At 43.6% G+C, this 14,088-nt stretch overlaps 1 protein-coding gene and 2 non-coding genes across 3 annotated transcripts in view; 1 reads left to right on the top strand and 2 right to left on the bottom strand.

Moving 5' to 3' along the window:
- LOC144155767 (uncharacterized) overlaps nucleotides 1-14,088 on the bottom strand; it is a 156,292-nt gene that overhangs the window by 86,896 nt on the left and 55,308 nt on the right. The window lies entirely within an intron of this gene.
- Trnag-gcc (transfer RNA glycine (anticodon GCC)) lies at nucleotides 4,961-5,031 on the bottom strand. The gene has a single exon. It is a non-coding gene; the product is annotated as a tRNA-Gly (tRNA).
- Nucleotides 14,003-14,073, top strand: Trnag-gcc (transfer RNA glycine (anticodon GCC)). Its single transcript has one exon. It is a non-coding gene; the product is annotated as a tRNA-Gly (tRNA).

The raw sequence follows: 14,088 nt of genomic DNA, 5'->3' as shown, positions 1-14,088 counted from the left end.
ATTACCCCTAGGCGCCATTCGCTAAATACGTTCTGTTTACCTATTATGTACGGTTAATGTGGGTTCAAAATTGCACCAGTGTACTCTCAACTTGGTTGAGTAATAGTAATGCATGCCTTAAGCTTGGCACCTGGAGCACCATCTTTTAATTTGTGTCGCAACAATCCAAGCTTGCGCGGGGCTGATCCACACATGTTTTCGACGTGTTCATTCCGCTTTAGGTCCCTAGATATTGTAATGCCAAGGTATTTCAGCTCTGTAGTACGCTTAATTAAACTTTATTCACGGCGTGCGAAAACATCAATACACGTTTCTTATTCATAACCGTCATACAAACACATTTATCAAAAATATTCTCAGGAGAAAACATTTATCAGGACAAGGCACTGACAGGATCAGGATCAGGAACGACAGGATCAGCGCCTTGTACTATCTTTTCTTGCATCTGTGTCCCCTTCTGCGTGCGCTGGTAACCCTGCTAATATGCATCACCAACAAGCTCACCAATCAATCCTCGTGAACATTTATCAGATTTGATGCGCATATGCCATTTTTCGCACCACTTACGAATTCGGCATAAAGAATCATTCGCTAGTTCTTGACCAGAAGCGCTTCTAACGCGGCAAAACAAGATACAATCATCGTCAAACAATCACACGCCAATCATTGGATGCACATCAGTTGCAATATCACTACAGCAGAAACAACACAGGACCCAAAACCGACACCTGAGGTACACCTGATGAAACTGGACGCAAATGGGAGCATTCGCCGTCTATTTCAACAAATGGCTGTCTATTGTGTAAGTAAGCCTGAATTCAATAATTAATTTGTATATTGATATTATGCCGATTAAGTTTTTCAGTTAGCTTGGTATGGCCAACCTTATCAAATGGAAAAGGATACCTAGTTGGCAGAAATTGTTAGCGTGCCTCCTGTAGAAGTTTGAAGTAGCAAGTAGTTGAAAATACACAACAGGAAAAAACAGCTTTAGAGAATAGCGCTACTCGGTAAAAAAATGCGAGGGAAAGCGTACAAAGAAAGCAATTCTGAATTCTAAATTATATGAATTTTTGTGGTCCTATGATACCATGTTTAACAATATCGGTGAAACATTTTCAGTGATACTTCACACTTTCACTGGTATTTTATTTACCGAGTAGCGTTATTTTCCAAAGTTGTTTTTGGTCCTGCTGTGTATTTGAAACTACTTTCTACTTCATCATTCTAAAGGAGGTTCGCTTACAGTCTCTGCCTATAAGGTCTGCTCCTTAATATACTACACATGGCACGTATTTTTATATTATTAATGAAATTGTGAAGTTTCAAATCGTCGTCAGTCACAATAGTTGCAGCGTACACAGTGCGCGAATGTTCAACATTCCCAGTGCTTAAGAAGCCAGTGCACATTCCGCGACAGTCCTGTTGTCCATCAGCAAAGCTACATTCAATACATCATCTATTGGTGTTACGCTAAAAGGTTCTGGTGCAACGCCGTTGATGAAGATCAGAAGCCAACGCAACTAAGTGGTCTGCTGAGCACGAGGTCGCGGGTTCGATTCCCGGCCGCGGCGGCCGCTTTTCTGATGGAGGCGAAAAGCAAAAACGCCCGTGTGTACAAGATTTCGGCGCACGATAAAGATCCCCAGGTGGTCAAAATTAATCCGGAGCCCTCCACTCCGGCGCGCCTCATCGCCTGCGTTGCGTCGGCGCGTAAAACCCTACAATCAATCAATCAGCAACTAAGTGGTATGAATCTTGTTCCTCTTGACTACATTACTGTAAGAACATCCCTTGTCCATATGCTGATTTGGATGAGGACGGACGTCTCGTATAAGCGATGCCCGTCATCATGATGACCGAAGGAAGCTCGGAAGCCGATACGCAGCGACCTCGGAATTTCGATGACTTCGAAGGGGGCAGAGATGTGTACAGGCAACTGCGACGACAAGCCGTGCCTTTACGGGTACATTAACGAAAACGGACGACGTTGACGCTTCAGTCTTTTCCGCGTGGTCAAGTTGCTCCCGTATTAGGCATCCAAAATACCTTCAGCGGCAGTTGGTTTTAAAATACTTCAGAACTGTTTGAAGGTTCGCGTTAATGCTTTTGGCGTTAGTACGCTGACCGCCTATAATTTCGGCTGCAGCGATGTCCAGAGAATTATCGATCGGTTAGTCCCATTTTACGTTATATTTCCACCGGTTCCCGGACAGCGCTATGCGCGATACCGACACGTCGCTGTGACGAATGTTCTCAATTGTAGTTATTCATGCACGTCAAGCTCATTACATACCAACAATCGATTGGCAAACCGTGGTTTGAAATTTGCGTTCTATAAGGTATAAGGTTCTATAAGGCTTCTCAATCTAAAGCTAAAGTCATCACCAGGGCCAGATAATATTCCAATTTTTTTTCTTTACCGTTACGCAGAATCACTTGCTCGATTTCTGGTAATTATCTTCCGCACTTCCTTCCGTATCGGTGTTGTACCCACTGTGTGGCGAATTGCACGGGTCGTCCCTGTCTTTAAAAAGGGTGATCGCGCCGTTCATACAAATTATCGCCCGATTTCACTTATCAGCTCATGCTGCAAAATCATGGGGCACATTATTACGAATTACTTGACTGATTTCTTGAACCAGCACAATATTTTAACTTCATTTCAGCACAGCTTCCGTACAGGTCTTTCAACAACCACCCAACTTGTTAGTATGGTGCACATATTCTTATCAATTATCGATAAGTCAGGTCAAATTGATGTCATTTTCCTGGATTTCAGCAAAGCATTCGACCGGGTTTCACATTCAGGCGTTCTGTTTAAACTAAATCAGCTCTAAATTCCCCATAAACTAATTAATTGGATTGCCTCGTATCTAGAAATGCGCAAGCAATTTGTTGATATAAGTGGTCATATTTCAGAAAACGTTCCAGTAAACTCGGGGGTACCTCAAGGAAGCGTCCTTGGTCCATTGTTATTTTGGTTATACATCAATGACATAACTACATGTGTAGACGAAGGCGTTGGTATTCGACTATTCGTCGACGATTGTCTTTTATATTCAGCTGTAAATTCTAGCAATGACCAAACTACTCTAAATAACAGTTTAAATGCAAAAATAACTGGTGCGACACCTGGGATATGAAGCTCAATCACGATAAGACGGTAATGATGCGGATAAATAATAAAAAAAATGTCCTATTTTATACCAGTGCTTAATTAGAGGCGTCCAAATATCCCAATCAAGCAGTTTCAAGTATTTCGGTGTCACATTTACTAATAACCTTACGTGGTCAACACACATAGATACCATTTGCGCTTCAGCACGACGTAAACTCGGTATTTTGAGGCACGAAATTCACCGTCCCATGTCAAACTGCTTGCTTTTAATACACTTGTAAGACCGTTCTAGAATACGCAGCTATTGTTTGGGATCCTCACACTAAAAAGGACATCAATAAGCACGAGCGAATTGAGAGACTTGCTGTACGTTTATTTTACAACCGTTACCGTCGTAATGATTCCCCAACAAATTTAATGAAAATAAACAACATAATGACACTGCAAGCTCGTCGGAAATTAGCTAGACTTAAGTTTCTCTACCAACTCTGGAACCGCGAATTTCTACTTGATCCTTCATTGTACTTGCAGCCTGTTTCATCCCGGCCAACCAAGGACTATCACCCTCTAAAATTCACTCCGATTTTTGCTCGCACAAACAACTTCAAATACTCTTTTTCCCCTCGTACTATAAGTGGCTGAACTGCGCTGCCTCCCGAAATGTTTATGTCAAGAAAGGCACGTTAGTTTATTGAACGGTTACAAGATCAATTCTTTTACTAGATTTGTATAATGATCCCTCACCTAAACCCCCCATTTTTCTTTTTTCTTTTCATAGGTCTGTTTAATCACTCTTGCATCTTTTGGTGTTTTTTTTCTCTCCCCTTTGCATTTTTGTGCAATGCACTTTTATTTATTTATTTATTATACCTCAAAGGCCCCTGTACAGGGGTTTTACATGAGGGGTAAAACCTTCTGTATGTTTACCCTTTAGGTCTATTTTTACTGTCAATGTAATAATTTGTGTGCACCCCCACTCCTGCTTGGGCAACCTATGGCCTGCAGTATTGAATATATAAAAAAATAAAAACAAATTGCGGCATCCACACCGCACACCATAGAGGTAGAGAAATGCGAAAAGAAACAAAAGTAGCATGATTTGCTTATAGTAGGTATTCACGACTGAACGCCTGGCATTTGTTGGTTGTCTTGACTATGCTACCATAATATGCTTAACGAATTCTTTGAACTAGTTCTAATGAGTGCACTGTATCGTCATTGTGGGTTCCCATGTGTCGCATTAAGCCCATCTAATTTAATAACACGTTAAACATTTCACGCGACACGCCGCCGCCCGTCAAGGAATAATCACCCATGTGATTGTCTTATGACCATACGGTAGGGGAGCGGCGATATGACTAAAAATAAGGGATGTGCTGTTATAATTCTTTGAGATCTATATGACGAAATTCATAGCATTGATTCGGCATCGTACGTGGGGAGGCTGAAAAATTATACACAGCGCATTGGCGTGACGTTTCTCCTCCCGTGTCTGTTCTCGATGTACCATTTTTTTCACGGTGATCCATAACCAAGGCATCCAATTAACCTATAGCTAAACCAAATTGTCGTTTGGCACCACTTGGACCACGTTCCCCGGTTATCGGCCGCTGTGCGCGCGTAGCATTCTCTGCTCCGGCACCGCTGCTTAACCTGACATCAACAGAAAACTACCTCAAACATCTGGGTGAGCGAAGGATCGGAAATTTCATATTCTCTATTCCACGACTCTAGTACCGTAAACACTGCTTCCGCGGTTACAGATGACCAATTGACCGACAAAACACCGGCACCTACAGAGGGTACTACGGTGTAAAAGAAGCGCAAAAAAAAATTCGATGCGTCGGCCGGGAATCGAACCCGGGCCACCCGCGTGGCAGGCGAGTATTCTACCACTGAACCACCGACGCCGACGTTTCGAAGCGAACACGTCCAACACACATAGGAACCTTCACGAAAAGCCGGAATGTGGGTCTCACGGCAGTATACCTGTAGTTTTCCCTGCTTTCCGGCAGTTCCAGCCTGCATTGCAGTAAAGCCGGCAGGCCATCCCCAGCGTTGCGTTTTATATCAAGAAATATCGGATGTAAATCTGGCGCTAGTGCATCTGCAGCAGTATTCTGTAGAACACAGTCCTCAACAAAATCTCCATAAGTTCTGAGCGACCGCAGTGCGTTTCGCCCCATAATTCCTATCGTCACGTGGGGCCTGATATCAATTTGGAGCTGCCCACCGCGCTCTGAAAACTTTCGTGGCCGTTAGGAAAAATTCGACGTCCCTGTCAGTGCTTTGTGTGAAACGCAATGTGAAACGCAAGGAACAGAAGCCGATGGTGCTGCCACGAGGTGAACTCTTACGCTTGACTCGCGCACGATGTGTTTCTCTTTTTTTGCGAGCGCGTTAAACGGCCCATCGAGCAAAATGCTGGCGTATGGCGTCGGTGTCTCGGAAAGAATAAAAGCTCCTCGACCTTGCGGTGTTCACCAGGATACGGTTGCAGAGAAACGTTTTTCCAAGTCCTGTTTCTCTCAACCGTTACTACACTTCATTCAAACCTCTGCACTCTGAGCAACAGCAGAGCAGACCTACATCGCATAATATTGTCCAACCGTTAGCTCCAAAAAAAGTGCAAATGACAATAATAGCAATGGCGATATAAATGCACTTAAGAGATACAATATTACGACTGCAGAACAATGGCAGACTATTCTACTCATTTACACACCGGAGCCCAGCTCACAGCAGTCCGGATGGTCGAAGCCACCGCGAGAATACGAGAAATCCTGGCTGACGTCTATGGTAGGAAAATCGTTGAAAACGTCCTCCTTTCAAAACACATCTCGGTCACCAATACCCCCCCCCCCTTCTCTTTTGACCACATGTCTTTGAAGCATTCCATAGTGCGAACTTTTTCTATAGCCCGAGGCGTTCCACAGCACGCGCTTAAGCTCGGAAGGAGTGAAAGCTGGCGGTCAACGCCAGTATACACCGCAATGAAGCTAGGGAGCTGGAAAACGCAGTCAAGCGAGTGAACAGACAGGCAGCGAAATTATTACCGTCGTGAACTCTCCCAATCCGTTGCTGCAGGAACGAGGAGCGGCGTAATTCATGGGAGACGGATCGAAGCCATTCGAAGGCGTAAGGTTAGAGAGGATCGCGACGCAAGTCATCTTTGGGTACGTGCCCACGTGCGACTCGCCCACGTCGCGCAAGGTATGCCACGCGTGTCGCGCGATGGGGCAGACTTGTGACCAGCGCTGGTGCGACTGCGAGTAGCTCGGTAGTTTCCAGTTGTGCACAACTTTCTTCGTGCTTTCAACAAACAGTTGCGCTCAGAGATAAAAATATATTACACTAGCATGGCAACAACAGGTACATCCTGTAAGACACATGCTACTGTCATGAAACAGTGCCGTAAGCATTTCGGGTTCGGCTTGCGGGACGAGCCGGAAATAACGACACAAGCTGGTTATTTTGAACATGGTATGGCAGGCAGAAATACACGCATGTACTTTCGCGTTACAACACTCACTTTGCAGGCGTTAAAGTTGTTTCTTTTTATAGACACAAAAGTTCTGCACCCTTTGAACTCCAAGTCGTTTACTACGCACCCATCTAGAGCTACGAAAAGGCTGTAATTCAGTCTACCGTCCTGCATTCCTCATGCTATCTACGAAGATCACTTGCTTTTACGGTGCAACGCAATTCTGCGCACTCATGAATACCACGCTGTTTGGTGATTCGTACATGTGTACGCTGAAGCCGCTGGCCAAAGAACCGAACTTCACGGCAAGTTGCTTGCCGGCGGCGGCTAGTCACCACTTGCAGTGCCGGAAGTAAGGAAACATTCAGTTTCCGGCTAAGTCAGTGGACTCTGCGGCTGTGATTGGCTAACTGGTTTGCGATGCCATCGTGCAACGAGGGAAATCGTCCCGGAAGTGATGGGCTGCGCGTCGCAAATCGACAAAAAGCGATGGCCGGATCGTCGTTTTGTGACGTCGAAAACATAGTACGACGTCTGCAATTCACAGGTGGGAATGTACAGTCTTTGTCAAAATTTTCTACGTCATGCCGAAAATTTGCGGCCGCAAGAAATTCAATGTAGAAGTTACGTCCCGAGCAAGACTGAAACGTTTTATGCCGGAAAGCTAGGCAAAACACCTTTCTTTCTTACTGTTATAAAATAATTTTGTCACATTTAAAGGTTAAGCCTATTCTTTGGATTCTTTGTGGTCCAAAAGGATTAGGATTGACCTAGAAAATTTTGACAAAGGGTGTACCTTCAAGCTAAATGTGATGAACCCCCCGATAACTTTACAGGCGGAAGCAAAGCGCCTCAGGCGCGTACAATTGCACATAAAATAGTTCGCAATCAGAACACTTAAGAATTGCTCAGGCGTCGGCGGACTTTAATTAATTGGGGTTTTCGGGCCAAAGCTACAGCTGGGGTATCATAGCTGCGCAACAATCGAGGGCTTCGCAATAATGACACCTCATCAGGATCAGGATAATAACACGAAACGGTTATTTTCCTAGCCTAAAAAAAGAACGAGAACAGTGGGCACGAACCCGCGTAGTCGTTTGTATTCTTACAATGGCTTACCCCCTGAGCCATCGCCACAGGTACGTGAATGCGAGCAACAGAGTTCCGTCAGAGCATCGTTTTATCGCTTTTGATCTTGGAGTAGCAACTCTGACATCTCATTGTCTCTGCATGGAGTGGTCGCCGTCATCGCCGTCATCGTAGTCGTCGTTGACAAGAGGCTAAATGTAGGCTATTGTGACGGCCGCCCCCTGCTTCATACGTTTGCGCAGTGCCAGCCACGAAACAATAAAAGTCACACTGGTTGCTTTCGTCCACCTTTGCAGGGAATTGACCAAGAGCTAAATTTTGACCAGGTAGCGAACGCGGAAAGCTGCGCGTGTTGATTCATGGGGGCTAGAATATAAAAAAAAATCTGAAAAAGACGCAGCACGCGGAAAGAAGACAAAATGACAGCTACTTCAACCAGTTACCATATACGGGTGCAACTGAAGAACGGCAACGGAAGTTGCCGCTGTGCCTCGTCACCGCAGCCGGATGTTACTCCACGCGGCGCAAGTAATGCGCTACTGGTAATCTTTTGAACACGGCACGAGCCGTTTTCGTGATATTTTGGACTTAATATGCTTATAAACTACTGCAGCGACGACCAACAAACTGCGTGAGAAAAGCTAGACGACATCACGCATTCATAGCAATGTCCTTTCAAAACTCGCGCGCCCGTTGACACCTGGGTCCGTCGCTTAGGAGGAGTGACACCGTACATGAGCTATTGCCGTCCTTAGCTTGTTCCCGAGTACAGCATGACCGTGCCAGTGGTCTTCGGAGGCGCCTGGGTTAGTTAGCAGCAGCCCGTAACTCGACGAATTCCTCTTACACCTAAGTGATTGCATCATATCCACCAAGGTCGCGTTGTCCACATGAACCGACGTTGTCTCATTTGTCCCTTGAACACAGGCACAGGCGGCGCTTTATCGGATAGGCGGGAAGACCGCAATGGGAAGAATACATTGCTACACTTAGCCAAACCCTCACTGTTAGCCTCTCGCATTAGCGCTGTTTGAACAGTGCGATTCACTGTAGAGTTGTCCCGACTCCCCCGCATGCAGAGTATGGAACGTGACTCGTCTATCGTATCCACGTAGCAATTGGTGCTCATCGTGTCACCCCAGGAGTTGGAAAGACAGAAGCGGCAGCGTGAGCTGCGTTATGCTATCGTCTTATCACTTCGGGTCGGGCGTGGATGCGGCATATGGGTGTCGAACCGGAACCGAACCGAACCGAAAACCGGAACTGAACCGGTATTTTGGCCGGAACTGAACCCGAACCCAAACCGTTATTTTTTGAGCACGCTGAACCCGAACGGAACCAGAACCGAAAAAAGAAATAACGGTTACCGATTCATGCAGAAACGGTTCGACCCTCCGTTGTTGATAATGTACAGTCACAGCAATTCAGGCCTTTTTTTCTTCCACGTACCATCAACATCGTACCCGCTCGCGCACTTCCCCTCCAGAATATTGAACATTATCACGCTCTATGTAACAACAGGGGAAATGAATGAGCACCAATCTAGCAATGGCTTTTTGCTGCTGGAAGCGCGAGCGTAGCGCAAACTGACCAAACGAAATGTCATTCTCGGCAGCTTGCAGGGGATATAAAACAACTTTGCTCTTCCCTAGCTGCGACTTTATTGGAGCAATCAGGCTGCAGAAGTGCTCCACTGCGCAACAGTGAAAACCCACACCCGATGTGTGAAAAATTTTGCATTTCATAATTTGTTTAAAAGGTCCGACACCTACAAATTTTTAATACTTGACAAGTGTGACCGCAGAAGCTGCTAAGTGGCTAAGCCATTTGCTGCTGACCACAAGTGGCCTCGATCTCCCTTCCCAACAACCGTTTTTCTGAAGTAGATGGAAATTGAGAACGTCCGTGTGTCGAGACTTTGATCCACGTTTAATATCACCAGCTGGTTAAAATAAGTCTGCCGGCCTGCATGCACCATAAGCTGCGCCTCGGAGCAGAAATATAGTACGGGGCATCAAATGCGCCAGTTTTTTTTAAATGTGTTTACACGGGAAACAACAAAAAAGAAAAGGCGAATCACGTTGTTTTAAAACATTAAGCAAAAAGTAAGTAAAACCGAATAAGTAAAAAAAGCACCAAAACGTGGATATTGCTCTATACTTTTCTTTGCCCTGCCTTTCACAACCAAACATGTTGCTGTTGTTGTTGTTGCAAGTTTATTGCGACAACATGTACAGGACTGGCTATACAGTTGTCGAGGGGGACGGTCAAAAAGGCTACAGGAAAAAAAAAAAAAAGCCTGACAAGGTGACGTCCCCCTCCCCCCTCCCGTTTTGGCACTGCTCTGCGGGAAATAGCACGTACTTTATGACAATAGAAAATAACAAAAGAATGCACACAATTAACACATAGAAAATCAGCTTTCAGTTTACAGAAAGACGCAATAATTACAATGAAAATTCCACTAGGAAAAAAACATACACATCAGCTCTCGGATTTCAGGAAACAATTCGTAGAATTCAAGAATTCCCAGCAAGAAAAAACAAAAAACAGTTCTCAGTTTTCATAAACAAGCAATAATTACAGTACAAGATTTCATAGAGCGGAAAAAAATTACCTCAAAGTTTCTAAAAGAAACAAAAAGTTAAAATACACGTTTTTTACTGTAATTCCAAAAGCTACATGTCTAATTTCTTTTTAAATCCTTGTTCAGATTTAGCATCTTTTGCAATGGTTAAAATTGCAGGGTGACTGTTTAAAACGTTGGGAATCTGGTAGCTCAATTTCTGGTGCCCGTAGTTTGTGCGAGTTTTTGGCTTTGTGTATATTACCTGCCTAAACTCGTATTCATGTCTTCGTGACGTGTATTTATCTGTAAAGTCATTAGGGTCTGTCCTTATCTGGTGATAAATAGTTCAAGAGAGTTTTTTATTTAGAATGTTCATAATTGTCAATACCTGATGTTTCTTAAATAATGGAGAACTGTGACTGATGTAGGGTGCATTTTCAATTATGCGTAAGACTTTTTTTTGGAGCCGGTATAGGTTTTCTATGTTTGTTTTTCCTGTTGAACTCCACACTAGAAGGCAGTAGTTAAGGCGAGAATGTACTAGACTGTAGTACAGTTGCCTTTTTAACCAAGCTGGTAGTAAATATTTTATCTTATAAATAATACCAATGCACCGGGATATATCCGATCTAAGTTTGTCAATATGTGGAGACCAACTTAAATTTTCATTGAACACAATGCCAAGAAATTTGTGTGAACTAACTTGTTCAATACATGCGCCTCTGAAATTGAGGAAAACCTGTTGCCCTACACGTTTGTTGTAAGCTCGAAAAATCTTATATTTTGTTTTTCTTGTGTTTAAATTCAGTTTATTTGTACTAAGCCAAATTGACAAATTTTCAAGCCATAAATTTGTTTGTCTTTCTAGCAGAGCCAGGTCTCGGCCAGAAAAAAAAGACGTTTGTATTGTTTGCATACAATATTATATCCGGGGTGAAAGGGAAGTTAATAATGTCATTTAAATATAATAAAAATAATAGCCGGCCAAGAATAGATCCTCGTGGAACACCGTACTTAATTTGTACAAAGTTAGACCTGGCGTGACCATTTCGATGTATTGAAGGCGATTATGTAAGTAACTCTTGATTAGACTGAGACAGGTTCCCCTGATTCCGTATGTCTCAAGTTTCTGAAACAAAATATCGTGTTTAATAGAACCGAAAGCATTTTTAAAATCTAGAAACACTACAATAGTAAATAATTTTTGTTCGATGTTATCAATAATTTTATCTTTTATATTTAGTATTGCCATTTCAGTTGATTTTTGTTTTTGAAAACCATACTGTTGTTCGGCGATGATATGGTTGGTTTTACAGCAGCTTAAGATTCGAGTATTGATTACCTGTTCTATTAATTTTGATAAATTGGTAGAACTGAAATCGGTCGGTAATTGTTCATGTCATTAGGATCCCCACTTTTTAAAATTACGGAAACTTTGGCAATTTTCAAAACATCAGGAAAATCACCAGAATTGAGTATCAGGTTGCATATATGTAAAAGTGGCTGACATATATATTGCGCGACTGCTTTTATCGGCTGTATTTTAAATTCATCAACCCCACATGCTCGGCTGTTGTTTAGTTTTTGAATTAAGCTAAGAGTTTCTGATTCAGTAACGGGAAACAAAAATATTGAGCCTGCAGTACTAGATGGAATACAATGTTTTTTACTAGGATTAGCTGTGTGTGTGACCGTAGCAGCACCCGATTGTAAAAAATGATTGTTAAACTTATCCGCAAGCAAACGTCCCGTGCACTGTTCTCCGTCAATAATAATCTCCGTCAATAATCATAATAATAATAGTCATCAATGCGACGGAAGTGAGTTCCGGGGTCAGTTTTTGAGGACAGTACAGTGGACAAGTTCCGTTTTTTAGAGATAAAAATAACAACAGATATGTCAGAGAAAAATGTTAAGGTGCGCACTTAATCCCTTGGCAAGAAACTGCAGCCCTCGACCTTGTCTTGGAAGTAGAAACAGTAATAAAGGAGATGAAACGTGCAGAAAGGCAGGCCGGTACCTCACACTGCCCCATTCGCCCACCGATCATCTTTTCTGCTTGTTCTGCAGTTTTGTCTCTTTCAGATCTTCTTTTTTTTCGAAGGTGCACTTATACTGACGGCCCAACTCGCTACATTACTTCTACTGCTACTCGTTCCAGAGGGGAGTACTGCCGTAGGCGAATTGAAGAGCGTCTGCCCAAAAAAGTCCCATCTCATGCTCCGCGCGTCAAATTTCCCTTTCATTATGTAACAGCATAATCTGTTATAAGATTCCCCAATGTAGCATACGGAACGATGGCCGGGGGTCAGGCGGTATGATGACATACTGATTGTAATGCACACATCCGGTATAGCTATCGCAAAAGGAATTGCAGTGGTCAGCGCAATAATGCAGTGACTGAGCGTTAACTGAAGCTTACATTTAACAAAATGTGGCTAACACATACGATAAGGTGACAGCTACAAATTATTCAGTGTGACCAAATAATCTCATTCATTGCTAGTATTTATGTGCCTGTTTCAGGATATTTCTGTTTTGTTACAAATATAAAAAATGTGCGCCATTGGTATTAAGCGCTGGTATTTGAACGCGCCAGTACGCAGGCCTAAATTTAAGGCTTTAAGGTTAGCGTGATGGGTGATTCAATAGCGACGATTGCGATTTCAACAAAAAAGGGAAAGGCAGAAAATATATCCCACCGTCATATGTCTTGGCGGTGGCTTTATGAATAGTCGCTAGGACAACATAAAGTCTGGGCGAGAAAGTAGGTGGTAAATCTTCGTCACTTCATCTGTTTTTCTAATATCTCGTAATTGTTTAAAGTTTGCTTTGCAGTTGCGCCACTGCCCTTAAGGAACAGATGCATTTCGAATTTTTGTTTGTGTTTTGATTTGATGTCGTTTGAAACTACTCAATGTTTTTTCTAATTTCAGTGATAATTCAACTCTTCGAACCGGTTCGCGAACTGGTTCAAGCTCCCAAACCGGTTCGCGAACCGGTTCGGTACGTGATTTTGTCGAACCGGAACTGAACCGGGACGAAATGATTTCGCCTGGACCAGAACCGTAACCGAACCAGTATTTTTTTCGGTTCGACACACTGGTCTGCGCCCACAGGAATGGCGTTCACATATCACGAACACCTCATTTCGTGTTCCTTCGGGATTGTAAGGAAACCGAGCCATACAGGAGCCATGAAGAATCAATATAACCTGGTATTATTTGTAATAACTGGGCTGTGGTAATTAGTTTAGCCCCATTCTAGCTACACAAGTCGCTTTTTAATCGAAAAACAAGACGCAAGAAATATTGAAAAACTTCCTAATTTCGCCCTGCCCGACTTCAGCCGTGACGCAATTAGAGGGAACAATGCGGAGTTATCGGGATGCTAACTGCATGTTCGCATTCAAGTAATACTATCGAAAGGAACTATAGGCCCCACTACAATCTCACGGTAATGTTTTGTGGGGGCGTCCTCAATCGGCGGCTGGCAATCGCTCAAACAAGATCTTGTCAGGTCAAACATTTTCATGAAAAAGTGGTGGCTGACGGTCGCCACTGACAATATCTGACAATATCTACATTGTAATTCCTCTTCCAGTGGCGTAGCCTGACACAAAGAGTGTAATGCGAGTAATAATGCATACAGTGCACGCAGCACGCCAAGCCCTGCGGAGACCTACTTTCGGACTTTGGCTCAATTTCTACACAGCCTCGTGGACATCCTGACGTCGTCGGCGTCGGTGGTTCAGTGGTAGAATACTCGCCTGCCACGCGGGTGGCCCGTTTTCGATTCCCGGCCGACGCACTTTCTTTTATGGCT

This window comes from Haemaphysalis longicornis, unplaced genomic scaffold (genome assembly GCF_048455015.1).
Source record: "Haemaphysalis longicornis isolate Haplotype H1 unplaced genomic scaffold, Haemaphysalis longicornis Haplotype H1 scaffold_1, whole genome shotgun sequence".
Taxonomy (NCBI): Eukaryota; Metazoa; Arthropoda; class Arachnida; order Ixodida; family Ixodidae; genus Haemaphysalis; species Haemaphysalis longicornis.
This window is presented reverse-complemented; position numbering and strand designations above follow the sequence as displayed.